The sequence below is a fragment of the Erinaceus europaeus genome, chromosome 15, assembly GCF_950295315.1.
Source record: "Erinaceus europaeus chromosome 15, mEriEur2.1, whole genome shotgun sequence".
Lineage (NCBI taxonomy): Eukaryota > Metazoa > Chordata > Mammalia > Eulipotyphla > Erinaceidae > Erinaceus > Erinaceus europaeus.
In genome coordinates, this window is record NC_080176.1 from 24637643 (window position 1) to 24653470 (window position 15828).

Genomic DNA, 15828 nt, shown 5'->3' on the forward strand with positions numbered 1-15828 from the left:
TTTGGGGATGTAAACACTCAGCCACTAGAGGAGTTAAAATTAGTGTGGGTTCTCTAAGACTGCATCAAGCTGTATAAGCACTAAATGACGATGACAGTCTGCTTTAGTTGGGGTCCTACATGTTCATGTCAAAGACAGAACATGTAATGTCTGTGTGGCCTGAATACTTTCTCTAAGATGAGGCCTCGTGTGGACAATTTTAAGCCTTGTCCCAAAATGCAGCTTAAATAAAAAGAACTTGAGGACTTACTGATGGGAAATTTTTAAGTCTTATTTCTCTAACACTTCCAAAACCAAAGGCAATTTGCACAATAACAATGTATCAAGGTTCTGTTGTACCCCTATCTCCTGGTCCATATATTTGTTTCAACTGGAAATATGGAGTCTGAGATTCTCTGACAATTTTGAGAGTGTGTCAGAGATATAAAGACAGACTAGGTTTTCTAAAGCTGAGAGTTGAGAATGTTAAGATCCACCCAGGTGGGGGTCGGGCGATGGCGCAGTGGGTTAAGCGCATGTGGCGCAAAGCGCAGGGACCGGCGTAAGGATCCCGGTTCGAGCCCCCGGCTCCCCACCTGCAGGGGAGTCGCTTCACAAGCGGTGAAGCAGGTCTGCAGGTGTCTATCTTTCTCTCCCCTTCTCTGTCTTCCCCTCCTCTCTCCATTTCTCTCTGTCCTATCCAACAACGAATTGCGTCAACAAGGGCAATAATAATAACCACAACGAAGCTACAACAAGGGCAACAAAAGGGGGGAAAAATGGCCTCCAGGAGCGGTGGATTCATGGTACAGGCACTGAGCCCAGCAATAACCCTGGAGGAGGAAAAAAAAAAAAGATCCACCCAGGTAGACATCCACATGGCCCCCATAAGTCCCACCTCAGTGTATCCCAGGATGTGCAGACACAGGTGGGTCAGCTCTGTGAAGTGAAGCAGGCACTTCTTTCTACATGGTCTGTTCACTGCTGTACCCCCAGCAACCACAAATGCCGGGCCTGAAAACAGGTGTGGTATGGACAGTAAAGACAAGCTGACTTCCAAAGTAGTAGTCCGTTCTTCCTAACGTGGCCTTTAGTCAAGCTGACTGTGATACTCAGAGTCCTACAGAACAACCCTACGCAATGTAGTTTCTCATGGTCTCACCAAGCTTTTTCCTCCCTCAGACTGAATATTCATGGGTTCCTCAACCTTCCCTTGCATGACAGGGTTCTCTTGTCACCTAACAAGCCCTGCCTGCCCTTACTCCCCTCATTTTCCTACTGTTGAGAGTGCAGGGGCCAAGGGGCAGTGCTGTGAGGCCCCTTGTCCAGTTCACAGTCCTCAGAATACCTCTTCTCCAGCTCTCTGGAAATGATGTCTTCCTTTGCTGACTTTGGCACTCTGACCTCTCCACAATTCATAGGCAGACAGGACTCACTGTCAGGCTGGAGGAGGGAGGAACATGTATGTTCTGCAGCCTTTCCCTTCTCCATCTTCTCGAGGAAAATACCACACTTGAAGTGAAGACACACTTGAAAGCTACTCTCTAGGAAGCTCCAGAGGGAACCACATTCTGTGCAGATGAACCAAATGTGAAGACACTACCCTCTGGTGGCAGGGTCTCCAACTACTGGGAGTAACTTTCTGAGAGATAAAATTACAGTCTTAGAATTAAGAATCTTAGGGCTTGAACGGACATTCACAGAGAGTCCCGTCCTACTTCTGCCCAGCTGAGGATTTCCTCCATCATAACCTTGAAAAAAAAAGTCCTAGAGGCAGCAAGTTCAGCCCTCAGCATGACTTTTTGCCAGAGCTGAGTGGTATTCCAGTTGTCTCTCCTCCCCATCTCCACTCCGGCCCCAGATTTTATATATTTATTTATAGGAGACAGAGATAGAATAGAGCATGACTCTGGTGCAGGCAACTCGAGGGATCAAACTCAAGATGTCATGCTTGAGAAATGCTTTATCCACTGCACCACCTTCTGGCCACCCCACTTCCTCCATAAATTAAAATTTTAAAGTTCTGGAGGTAAGGCAGTAGTGCAGCAGGTTAAACACACATGGCGCGAAGCACAAGGACCAAGAAAAGGAACACAGTTTGAGCCCCTGACTCCCCACTGCAGGGGGATCTCTTCACAAGCAGCAAAGCAGGTCTGCAGGTGTCTATCTTTCCCTTCCTGTCTTCCCCTCCTCTCTCCATTTCTCTCTGTCCTATCCAACAACAATAATAATAACCATAACGATGATTAAAAAACAGTAAGGGCAACAAAAGGGGGAAAAATGGCCTCCAGGAACAGTGGATTCATAGTGCAGGCACCGAGCCCCAGAAATAACCCTGGAGGAAAAAAAAATTAAAGTTCTTAAAAGAAAATTACCGAACAGGGGTAGATAGCATAATGGTTATGCAAAGAGACTCTCATGCCTAATGCTCCAAAGTCCCTGGTTCAATCCCCGTACCACCATAAGCCAGAGCTGAGCAGTACTCTGGTAGAAAGAGAGAGAGAGAGAGAGAGAGAGAGAGAGAGAGAAAGAAAGGAATAAAGGAAGGAAGAAAGAGAAAATTACCTCTGGTCAGCAAGACAGCTCACCTGGGAGGGTTCCTGCATTTCCAGGCATATGGCCTAGGTTCAACTCTCTGGCCCCTTCCACATTACAGGAAGCTTTAGTACATATTGTCTTTTCCCACCCACCCCTTCTGACCCTGTCACCCCAGTGTGGTAAGAAGTGGGGGAGTAACAAAAATGTTTATCTCCAAGCCGTAACAAATGTCATACAAAACTGATAGTCTGTTAAATAGGTAACTGATATAATATGGTTTGGTAAAATATAATAGGCAGATAAAGCTAATTAAAAATGGCTACTTATCAAATTATCCTGGAAATGGAGAACTAGGGTGACAAGAGCCTCCCACTAATAAGAATAAAAAGAGTAGACAAAATCTATAATACATTGACCCAAAGATAAAGAGAAGGGCCCAAGTGGATGGGGTATGAAAAAGAAGCCAGCCTCCAAGTGGCCAACACAAGATGGCAGCCAGCACTGGCCTATAAAAGCCACTTAACATTTTCTGCTATTGGAAGTATTCAAGGTCACAAAGGGGTAGGAGATGGCACAAGTAACTTGGGACTAGAAGGTGATGAAGACATGACATAAGATAGACAACAACGACAACTGAGTTTCTAAGAACAATTTATGAAAAACAAGCATATACCCTTAAAATAACACAAGGGACTGAATACCCATAAGCACCACTCATTATAAGATCTATACCAAAAATGAGGGCCAGGGCAGTGGTGCTCCTGGTAGAGCACACACACTACCTTACACAAGGATGCAAGTTCTAGCCCCTGGTCCTTACCTTCGGGGGGAGCTTCATGAGTGGTGAAGCAGTGCCTCAAGTCTCTCTCTCTCTCTACCCACCATTCCTTCCCTCTCAATTTCTATCTGTCTCTACCAAAAAAAAAAAAAAAAGGAGAAAAAAGGGAGAAAAATGCCACCAGGAGTGGTGGATTCACTGTGCAGGCACCACTCTATAGCAACATCCCTAGTAGCAATAAAAAATAATAATAATAGTAACAGGGGCTGGGTGGTGGCACACCAGATTGAGCGCACATGTTATAATTTGCAAGGATCCCTGGTCCCCACCTGCAAGGGGAAAGCTTTGTGAGTGGTAAAGCAGGGCTGCAGGTGTCTCTCTGTCTCTCTCTCTCCCTCTCTATTCCCCCTTCACTTTCTATTTCTCTCTGTCTCTATCCAATACATAAAGATAAAAAAATTAAATAGAAAAGATCATAATTATGGTAACATAAAATAAGATCTGTAACAATGATAACAGAGTTAACAGTTCTAGTGGCATGGCAGATCCAAGAGCTCTACTAGTGCTAGCAAAATGGGAGAATTCCCATTGTATTCAAGTTGTCCTGCAAGAGCTTCACAAACAATGGTATCCAAACAAAATGAGAAGCCAGGAAGGTATGTCAGTGGTAGAGTACAAGAGTTGCATGTGAGAGGTCCTGAGTTCTATCCTGGCATCGAATATGCTAGAATGATGCTCAAATTGCCTCTCTCTCTCTCTCTCTCTCTCTCTCTCTCTCTTTCTCTCTCCCTCCCTAATAAACACATAACAAAAATGAGCAGCCTGAGAGGTGGTACACAGTGGACTTTCAAGCATGAGGTCTAGAATTTGATCCTGGTATCACATATACCAGAGTTATACTTTAGTCCCATCTCTACTCCTCCTTTCTTTCTCATAAATAAATAAATCGGTTTTAAAAAAGAAGTAGGTTAGGCGGTAGCACAGTGAATTAAGTGCACATGGTGCAAAGCGCAAGGACCAGCATTAAGTATCCTGGCTGGAGCCCCCAGCTCTCCACCTGCAGGGGGTCGCTTCACAAGTGATAAGGCAGGTCTGCAGGTGTCTCTTTCTCTTCCCCCTTTCTGTCTTCCCCTCCTCTCTCGATTTCTCTCTGCTCTATTCAACAACAATAACAATAACAACAACAACAAGGGCAAAAAAATGGAAAAAACAGCCTCCAGGAAAAGTGGATTCATACCGAGCCCCAGTGGACTCATGCCAAGCCCCAACAAAAAAGAAGAGGAAGAGGAGGAGGAGGAGGAAGAAAAATATGAAGCTCCTGAAAGGCAGTATTACAAAAATTCATTAATCAAAAAGAAAAAAAAAAAACAGGCAAAGGGAAGCAAGGCCAGAAGTGCAAGTACTTTCTTGGCCTGCTGTCTCTTACGGTTTGTTTGTTTTTGCCACAGGGTCACTGCTCAGACTTGGTGCCTACATGACTTCATGGCTCCCACTGGCCATTTTTTCCTCTTTTTGATAGAAGATGACAAGTAGGGAGTCAGGCAGTAGAGCAGCGGGTTAAGCGCAGGTGGCTGCAAAGCACAAGGACCGGCGTAAGGATCCCGGTTCGAGCCCCCGGCTCCCCACCTGCAGGGGAGTCGCTTCACAGGCGGTGAAGCAGGTCTGCAGGTGTCTGTCTTTCTCGCCCCCTCTCTGTCTTCACCTCCTCTCTCCATTTCTCTCTGCCCTATCCAACAAGGACAATATCAATAATAACAATTACAAAAAGGGCAACAAAAGGGAAAATAAATAAATATTTAAAAAAAAGAAGAAGATGAGAAGTAAAGAGAGGTAGGGAGAGTTAGAGAGGCAAGAGGTACTACAGTATTGCTCTACCATTCGTGAAGCTTCCCCCCTCCCAGCCCCACCTGGTCAGGCACTCACATGCTATGACCAGGGTGCTGCTCAAACCTAGGTCCTCATGCATGGTAGTTTATGTGTGCACTCTACCGGGTGAACCCACCACCTGAGCCCCTCTCAGATTCATTCACCGGAAACTGAGAACTTAATGTTCAGAGAATGCCGAAAGACTGTTTCATGCTTGCCTCGATTCCCACCCAACTCTTGCAACACAAGTGTCCAGCACACAAGGGTTTGTGGGATACAACTCACACAGCCATCTATCTCCCCCAGGAGGAACGCAGCACACTGACTGCTGGGTCACAGCATCTTCCAGAATTCCAATTCCAAACCCCCCACAGCACAACATGAACCACTGATGCCCCACATCAGAAACGGGGGGGGGGGCATACTTGAACCCGAGTTTTGGACATTGCAAAGCAGTGCGCTACACAGATGAACTCTTTTGCTGGCCTGTCTGGTTTCTTTCTGTAAAGACCTCAATGATGCACTTTCCCAGCCCCACTTTCCCCTAGTCTCCTTGGGCAAAGCGCAAACCACAGCACAGCTGTTGTGGAGTTCAGGACCTTCCCTGTATCTTTTTCTCCAGCCTTTGATTTGCATTTCTCTGACAATCAGAGACTTGGAGCATTTTTTCATGTGTTTCTCTGCCTTTTGGATCTCTTCTGTGGTGAATATTCTGTCCAAGTCCTCCCCCCATCTTTGGATGGGGTTATTTGTTGTCTTGTTGTTGAGTCTGGCAAGCTCTTTATATATGTTGGTTATTAAACTCTTATCTGATGTATGACATGTAAGGATCTTCTCCCATTCTGTGAGGGGTCTCTTGGTTTGGGCAGTGGTTTCTTTTGCTGTGAAGAAGCTTTTTAATTTTATGTAGTCCCATAGGTTTATACTTGCCTTAGTCTTCTTTGTAATTGGACTCGTTTCATTGAAAATGTCTTTAAAATTTATGCGGAAAAAGAATTCTGCCAATATTTTCCTCTAAGTATTTGATAGTTTGTGGTCTAACATCCAAGTCCTTGATCCACTTGGAATTTACTTTTGTATTTGGTGAAAATACAGTGATTCAGTTTCATTCTTCTGCATGTTTCAACCCATTGTTTCCAACACCATTTGTTCAAGAGACTCTGCTTTCCCCATGTAATAGTCTGGGCCCCTTTGTCAAAGATTAGATGTCCATACATGTGGGGCCTCATTTCTGGGCTCTCAATTCTATTCCACTAGTCAGTGTGTCTATTCATGTTCCAGTACCAAGCAGTTTTGATGACAATGGCCCTATAATACAGTTTGAGATCTGGGAGTGTGATGCCTCCAGTTCTGTTCTTTTTTCTCAAGATTGTTTTGGCAATTCTAGGTCTTTTCTGGTTCCAGATAAAGATTTGTAGCATTTGTTCTATTCTCCTAAAAAATGTGCTTGGGATCTTGATGGGGATAGCATTAAATTTGTAGATGCTCTGGGTAATATATTCATTTTGATGATGTTAATTCTTCCAACCCATGAACATGGAATATCTTTCCACTTCTTTGTGTCTTTTTCAATTTCTTTGAGTAGTGACTCATAATTTTCAGTATACAAGTCTTTCACTTCTTTGGTTAGGTTTACTCCTAGATATTTTATTGTTTTTGTTGCTATAGAAAAAGGAACTGATTTCTGGATTTCAATTTCTTCTAACTTAGTGTTTGCATAGAGGAATGCCACTGACTTTTGGATGTTAATTTTATAGCCTGACACCTTACTGTATTGCCTGATGATTTCCAAAAGCTTCTTGCTGGATTCCTTAGGTTTTTCCATGTATACTATTATGTCGTCTGCAAATAAGGAGAGTTTGACTTCTTCTCTTCCAATCTGTATCCCTTTAATTCCTTGCTCCTGCCTGATTGCTATGGCAAGAACTTCCAACACTATGTTGAATAGTAATGGTGATAGTGGGCAGCCCTGTCTAGTACCTGATCTGAGGGGAAATGCTTCCAGTTTTTCACCATTGAGTATGATGTTGGCTGTAGGTTTGCTATATATAGACTCCACTATCTTCAGGAATTTTCCATCTATTCCCATGTTTTGTAGTGTTTTGATCATAAAGGGATGTTGTATTTTGTCAAAGGCTTTCTCTGCATCTATTGATATGGCCATGTGGTTTTTGGTCTTGCTTTTGTTGATGTGGTGGATCACATTGATTGATTTACGTATATTAAACCAACCTTGCATGTCTGGGATAAACCCCACTTGGTCATGATGAACAATCTTATTGATATACTGCTGTATCCGGTTGGCTAGAATTTTGTTCAATATTTTCGCATCTATGTTCATCAGAGATATTGGTCTGTAGTTTTCGGTTGTGTCCCTGTCTGCTTTTGGTATCAGGGTGATGTTGGCTTCATAGAAGCTGGCAGGGAGTATTCCAGAGTCTTCAATCTTCTAGAAGACTTTTAAAAGTAGAGGTATTAGTTCTTCTTTGAAAGTTTTGTAGAATTCATTTGTAAAACCAGGACTTTTATTTTTGGGGAGATTTTTGATAACTGTTTCAATTTCATTAGCTGTGATGGGCCTGTTCATGTTATCCACTTCCTGTTTACTTAGTTTTGGAAGTTGGTAGGTATCTAGGAAATCGTCCATTTCTTCCAGGTTCTCTAGCTTGGTGGCATATAGTTGTTCATAGAAGCTTCACGATATGTTGAATTTCTGCGGTGTCTGTTGTGATATCTCCTCTTTCATTTACTATCCGATTTATTTGGGTCTTCTCCCTTTTTTATTTTGTGAGTCTGGCTAAAGGTTTGTCGATTTTGTTTACTCTTTCGAAGAACCAACATTTACTTTCGTTGATGTTTTGTATGGTTTTCCTATTCTCAATGTTATTTATTTCTGCCCTAACTTTAGTGATTTCTGTCCTTCTGGTTGCTTTAGGATTCCTTTGTTGTTCTTCTTCTAGGTCTTTAAGATGTGCAATCAGGCTATTTATTTGTGCTTTTTCTTGTTTCCTAATGTGTGCTTGTATAGCTATGAACTTCCCTCTTAGGATTGCTTTAGATGTGTCCCAAATATTTTGATAGCTTGTGTCTTCATTTCATTGAACTCTCGAAACATTTTGATTTCTTCCTTGATTTCCTCTTTGACCCAGAAGTTGTTAAGAAGTGTACTGTTGAGCTTCCACATTTTGGTACTGTTACTAATCTTCTGTTGATTGTTAAGTGTTAGTTTAGTTGGTCTGAGAAGATGCTTGGGATGATTTCAGTGCTCTTGAATTGGCTGATGCTGTCTTTGTGGCCTAACATATGGTCTATCCTTGACAATGACCCATGTGGATTTGAGTAAAATGTGTATTCCAGTTTCTTGGGATGAATGACTCTGAAAATGTCCAATAGTTCTAGTTTATCTATCTCTTCATTTAGCTCCCTTATGTCTTTATTGATTTTCTGCCTGGATGATCTGTCAAACTGAGATAGTGGGGTGTTGAAGTCCCCTACTATGATTGTGTTACTGTTAATATATTGCTATAGCTCTTTCAGTAGAAGTTTGATGTATTTAGATGGCTTCTCATTGGGTGCATAGATGTTAATAATTGTTAAGTTCTCTTGATTGACTGATCCTCTGAGCATTAAGTAGTGTCCATTCCTATCTTTTTTAATCTTATCTATTTTTAAAGTCTGTCATGTCAAATATGAGAATAGCTGTTCCTGCCCTTTTTTGTGGGCCATTGGCTTGTATGATAGTTTTCCATCCTTTCACTTTAAGTCTGTGTTTGTCTTGTTGAGTTAGGTGGGTTTCCTGTAGACAGCATATTGTTGGGTTGTGTTTTCTGATCCATCTTCCTACTCTGTGTCTTTTAATAGGTGAATTCAGGCCATTGACATTTATTGATATCAAAGATTGAAGATATTTTAACGCCATTCTTGTAGAGTTTTAGAGTGTTTTGATATATGTCCTATTTGTAGTAGTCTGGTTGTTTATAGGAGACCTTTCAGAACTTCTTTCAGGGCAGGGTTGGTGATGGTTGATTTCTTCAACTGTTGCTTGTCTGAGGTTTTGATGCCTCCATCTAGTCTGAATGACAGTCTAGCAGGATATAGTATTCTTGGCTCAAAGCCTTTCTCATTGAGCACTCGATAGATATCTTGCCATTCTCTTCTGGCCTGTAGTGTTTGTATGGAGAAGTCTGCTGCTAATCATACAGGTTTTCCTTTGTAGGTGACTCTTTCTTTTTCTCTTACAGCCTTCAGGATCCTTTCTTTATCCTTATTCCTTTCCATTCTAAGTATGATATGTCTTGGTGTCTTTAGGTCTGGGTTAACTCTGTTTGGGACCCTCTGGGCTTCTTGAATCTTTGTCTTTGATGTTGTCTAGCCTAGAGAAGTTTTCAGCTATTATGGCCTGGAGAATGCTTTCTTCCTCTCCTTCTCTTTCTTCCTCTGGTATGCCGATAATGCATATATTGTTTCTTTTGAAGTCATCCCATAGGACTCTGTTGTTGTTTTCAGCATCTCTTAATCTCTTTTTGAGATCTCTTACTTCTTTTTTAGTTGTCTCTAATTCATCCTCAATCTTGCTAATTCTGTCTTCAGCCTCATAGATTCTATTCTCTCTACCCTCTACTGTTTTCTGGAGTTCATCTATTTTGTTGCCCTGCTCTGATACTGTTTTAGCTTGTTCAGCTAGTTTCATTCTTAGCTCAGTGATTTCAGCTTTCAGCTCTCTAATAAACATGAGATAATTAGTATTTTCTTCCATATTCTCATTTGTTGTTCCTGCATTTCTGATTACAATTTTTTCAAATTCTTTACTCACTCCTGTTATTATTTCCTTAGCTAATGTTTGGATGTTGAACTCGTTATTTTGGGATTCACCCTCTGCAGGACTTTTAGCTGGACTCTTGTCCTGGTTCGAGTCTCCAATATTTTTTCTTGTTGTTTTAACCATTTTATATATTATGTTATGAGTTCCCTTTATCAGTACTTTTCAAATTATTGATCACTATTGCCTGGATTGACTTGTGTCTAAGTAAGTTAATTAAAGGTTTTACCGTGGTGGAAGTTAACTGTTTTTTCAATCCCTGAGTTGGAGCTCAGTGGTGTAAAAGCCTCTTTTTTTTTTTCTTCCCTATAGGCTATGGGAGCCTGAGGGCTTTTAAACTATCAATAGGCTTCTTAGCTTAATCACTGACTCCTGACCAAGAGATAAAGCAGGGTGTGGCAGAGATAATCCAGTGGTTATGCAAAGAGACTTTCACAGCCCCTCAGCTATGCCACCGAGGTATAGGTCTTCTCCTGAGTTTTCTGGTTAGATCTCTGTCCCCTTTTGTCTCTCCCTGTCACTGCTCCAGATTCTGAGGGCAAGCAGCAATGGAGACTCAGAGTTGCACTTGGTGAGTCTCTGGGGAGTCCTTTCCTCCCTTAAGCTGTCCCCTTGGTGGAGCAGACTGGAGGTGGTGTCTCAACTGATAAACTGCTGAACTGTTAGCAGTCACTTAATTTCTCCTTAGGCTCCTCTCTCCTCTCTGTCACCAGCCACACGTGTTTGTACTCACGGGTGATTTACTGGGTTCCTGTGGTCATTCTAGTCCTGTCTTGTTTCGGTCCCGGGTGGTCTCCTTTGGTATTCCTAGTTGATCCGGGAGAGGAGAGGAGAGGAGAGGAGAGAAAGCGATCTGCTGCTTGTAGCTCCGCCTCCAGAAGTCCCCCACTTACAGTTTTTATAGACATTGACTCAGTATTATTTCCAGCAGTCTTTGTGGTATCAGGTACTAACCCATGAAAGAACACAGACATGAGGCTGACAAGTAGTATCCATTGTTGTTCAGCTAGTGGTACAAGCAAGAAATGTTCTTTCTCTTCAAATCCACATTTCAGATACTAAACCAAAGCTCTGCTAAGCAGAAGGAAAGCCGTATACCTCTGCAAATATGTGATCTTTCCAAGCCATCACTGATTATGGTCCAAATGTCTACACAAGCCCCTCCTATTGTCCACTGGTGGTAACCTTGGTGTCCTTTGAAATCCCAATCTTTTTTTTTTCAATTTACTGGTTTTTAAAGGATTTTATTTATTAATGAGGAAGGAGGAGAGAGACAGAGAGACAGAGAGAGAGAGAGAGAGAGAGAGAAAGAACGAACCAGACATCACTCTGGTACAGGTGCTGCCAGGGATTAAACTCAAGACCTCATGCTTGAGAGTCCAGCGTTTTACCCACTGCACCATCTCCCGGACCACTCCAATTTATTTTTTAAGCTTATTAATGAGAGAGAGGAAGAGGAGGAGGAGGGGAAGGGGAGGGGGAGAGGAGGGAGAGAACCTGAGTGCCACTACAGCAAATTCAACAATGGAAACTGAACTCAGAACCTCAGGCTTGACAGTCCCAGGCTGCCTATTTGCTTGTTTTTGCCACCAGGGTAATCCTTGGAGTCTGCATGACTCTGCCATCCCTGGTGACCATTCTCTCTCCCGCCTTTTATTTCCTTTTTTTAAAAAACAGAGAGAGACTCTGCAACACCTTTTTACCACTTGTCAGCTCCCCTCCTGCAGGTGTTTCCATGTAGTTTCCAAGGGCTTGAAGCCCAGTCCTCATCTATGTGCACTACCAGGTGAGGCACCTCCCAGCCGCTTAGACTTTTTTTCATTCACTCAAGCTTTAACTCCACAAACATCAAGAATCTTTTGGTTTGAAGCACTGTATATTTCCCCTGTATGCACAATTATTTGTAAATAGATGTTAACCCAGTCTCCAATGTCTTGAAGACAGAGGGACCTTAGCCAACTCTTCAGTATAATGCACAAAATGCTCGACACCTGGTGATAGCTTGTTAATTATCTAAGGACTTAAGTCTGATCAAATTCCAATTCACTCCTACTCCCAATTTCAACTAAGACAACAGAATAAAGTCACTCCATGGTAGTAGTGACTACCATACTCTTACCACCATTACCATTTTTAAATACTTCTTTTGGTGCTATTTTAAAGGCAGAGCCTTGGATATCCAATTAGTGTTACCACACAAATCCAAAGGCAAACACTAAAAAAGAACTCACCCTTCTTGGACCTCCCGTGTGGTTTATACCAGGGCACAAAGGTATATAATGGGAAATGTTCTGAACTGCCATCAGGAGGTTGGCCCTATCACTGACTTGTGCTAAAGCCTTTAAGTCTGAAAATCCTCTGGTCCTGCTTCTTCCATTATACAATGAGTGATTTCACTGAAAGGGTCCCTGCAGAGCTAAGATTCTGCCATCTTGGAAAGAGTCCTAAGATAGGAAATAAAAAGCATCCAATGTTAGTCTCTATTTAGGCTAAAATGCAAAATGCACAGGATGCTGGGGAGAGATAGCCTGCACAATTTTGCAAGAGAAGGGTCCCAGGTGCCATGCCCATCCCAAGAACCACCTGTAACCAGAGTTGACTCGTGCTCCGATGGAAAGGAAAAGAAAAAACAAAATACTAATTGTGCACGCAGGACCAGTGAGTGATTAATAACTACTGTCTTTCAACTTTGCTGGGGTGAATTTCTTTTCTCTTCTATGCCTACATAATTTCACCACTCCTGGTGAACTTTTTTTTTTTTGGGGGGGGTAGAGCTTTCACCTTGCAGGTTCTTCCATGTGGTGCAAAAGCTTCAAGTCCTATGCGTGAGCCCTACCTGGTGAGCTACCTCCGGACACCTATCTGATAGAGGACAGAGAGGAGACACCGCAGCACCACTCCAACCACTGGTGAACTTTCCCCTTTGCTTGGTGCTCCCTTGTGGTGGCAGGGGATCAAGCCCAGGTCTTTGAATCAAATATGTGTTCTCCTGAATGAGCTATCACCCAGCTTCCCCCTCCCCCATTCCCTTCTTCTGTCAGGTATCCTAAAAACTGCTACTACTGGTTTGTGATTCCCAGATCATAAATTCTTAGAAGCTGAAATCAGCACAAAATTACTGGAATTTTGACTTGGGGAACAAATCCTACCTACTTCTGGATCCTACTTGGGGCTAAGTCACTTTTCTGGAGTATAGCCCTCTGCCAGATTGTGATCTATAAGGGAGGAGATAATGATGACACTGCTTTTTTTTTTTATCACTAGGCTTATGGGTGTGGTTCAGTGTCTGCACAACTCTGTTCCTGATGTGTGTCTCTCTCACACACATGCCAGGGTTATTGCTAAGGCTCAGTGACTACATGACAAATCCACTGCTTCTGGTGGCCATTTTTGTCTTTTTTTCTCTCTCTCTCTTTATTCTATTCTATAGAATAGAAATTGACTCAGCTATTAAAAATGGTGATTGTACTTTTTTCACCCCATCTTGGATGAAGCTTCAAGGAATCATGTTAAATGAGCTAAGTCAGAAACAGAAGGATGAATATGGGTGATCCCACTCATAGGCAGAAGTTGAAAAACAAAATCAGAAGAGAAAACACAAGTAGAACCTGAACTGGAGCTGGTGTATTGCACCAAAGTAAAAGACTCTGGAGTGGGTGGGGGGGAGAGTACAGGTCCAAAAAGGATGGTAAAGGACCTAGTGGGGGTTGGTATTGTTATGTGGAAAACTGAGAAATGTTATGCATGTACAAACTACTGTATTTACTCTCAACTATAAAGTATTGATCCCCCAATAAAGAAATTTTTTTAAAAATTTAAGAAAAAAGTTGGAAAGCAAGATCAGAAGGGAAAACACTAAACAGAACTTGGACTGGAGTTGGTGTATTGCACCAAAGTAAAAGACTCTGGGGTGGGGGAGAGGGATCAGGTCCTGGATCATGATGGCAGAGGAGGACCTAGTGGGGGTTGTAGGTTATGTGGAAAACTGGGAAATGTTACACACGTATAAATCATTGTATTTTACTGCTGACTGTAAACCATTAATCCCCCAATAAAGAAATTTAAAAAAATAAAAACAGAAATTGAGAGGTCAGGGGGAAACAGAGGGAGAGATAAACAAAGTCACCTGCAGACTTGTTTCACCACCCATGAAGTATCCCCACTGCATGTGGGGAGCAGGGGCTTAAACCTCCTTTAATTTTTTTTTTTACATATTTATGTTTATTATGACAGAGCCAGAAGCAAGGCAAGAGAGGGAGTATGGGGGGTAGAGACACCTGCAGCCTGCTCCACCACTCACAAAGCTTCCCTCCTACAGGTAGGGACCTGGACTCAAACCCAGAAGCTTGTGCATGGTACTTTGTATCCTTTGCTGGTGGCATCACCACCTGCCCCCCCCCCACCACTTTTATAGATAAGGGTGAGAGAGCAGCAGGAGAGGCACCTGCAGCACTGCTCCCACCTTTGTGAAGCCTCCCCCTGCAGGTGGAGACAAGGGACCGGACACCAGGGACCTGAGCCCAGGTCCTCTGTTCTAGGATGTGCCACTTTCCAGCTGGGGTAAATAAAATATATATATTTTAATTTTTCTTTTAAATATTTTATTTATTTATTTTTTTGAGAGAGATGCAGAAAGCGAAAAACACCAGAGCACTGCCCAGCTCTGGCTTATGGTGGTGCGGGGGATTGAACCTGGGACTTTGGAGCCTCAGGCATGAGTTTCTTTGCATAACCATTATGCTATCTACCCCCGACCCTTATTTTTTATTTTAAATTTTACTTTATTTATTATTACTTTTTTAACCAGAGTCCTGCTCAGCTCTGGTCTATGGTGGTGCAGGGAATTGAACCCAGGACTTTGGAGCCTCAGGCCTGAGTGCCTTTTTGCATAACCATTATGCTATCTAACCCCGTCCAAAATTTTTTTTTATTATCTTTATCTATTGGAATAAAAAGTCATAAATCAAGAAGGCAGGGAGAGATACAGTGAGAAAGAGAGACAGAAAGAGACATGCAGCCCTGCTTCACCACTCGCAAAGCTTTCCCCCTGCAGGGGGTAGACCGGGGGCTCGAACCCGGGTCATTATGCATTTTATTTTATTTTTTAAAGTTTTTTTATTTAATTAATTAATTTATTTTGTTGCCCTTGTTGTTTTGTTGTTGTAGTTATTATTGATGTCATTGTTGTTGGATTGGACAGAGAGAAATGGAGAGAGGAGGGGAAGACAGAGAGGGGGCGAGAAAGACAGACACCTGCAGACCTGCTTCACCGCCTGTGAAGTGACTCCCCTGCAGGTGGGGAGCCGGGGGCTCGAACCGGGATCCTTCCGGTGGTCCTTGTGCTTAGCGCCACCTGCGCTTAACCCGCTGCGCTACCGCCCGATTCCCTCATTATGCATTTTAACATGTGTGCTCAAACCAGTTGCTCCACCGCCCGGCCCCAACTATCTTCTTTTAATTTTCTTTATAACTTTATTTTGTAATGAGAGAGAGAATTGCTGAGCCCAGAACCCTGCTCAACTCTGGCTGATGGCGGTGCTGGGGCTTGAACCCGGGACCCAAGAGGCTTCTGCAGTACCACAGCGCAGTCTCCCCAGCCCTACCTCTGAATCTCTCAGGGCCGGGTCCCCCCACCCCGCGCCTCGGTCCTCGGACGCCATCTTGGGGGAAGGGGGCGCGGGGTTCCGACCACTGCAGGCGCCGCAAGCTTTCCCACCCCCGCACAGGGGCCCGGACTCCTGAAGGCAGCTCTGGTGGGGCCGCCATAGCTCCACACCTCAGTCGGTCTGAAGGCGTTTTTGAAGCAAGGAGCAAAAGGTGCCCCAATGTGTCCGTCATCTCCTGGCAG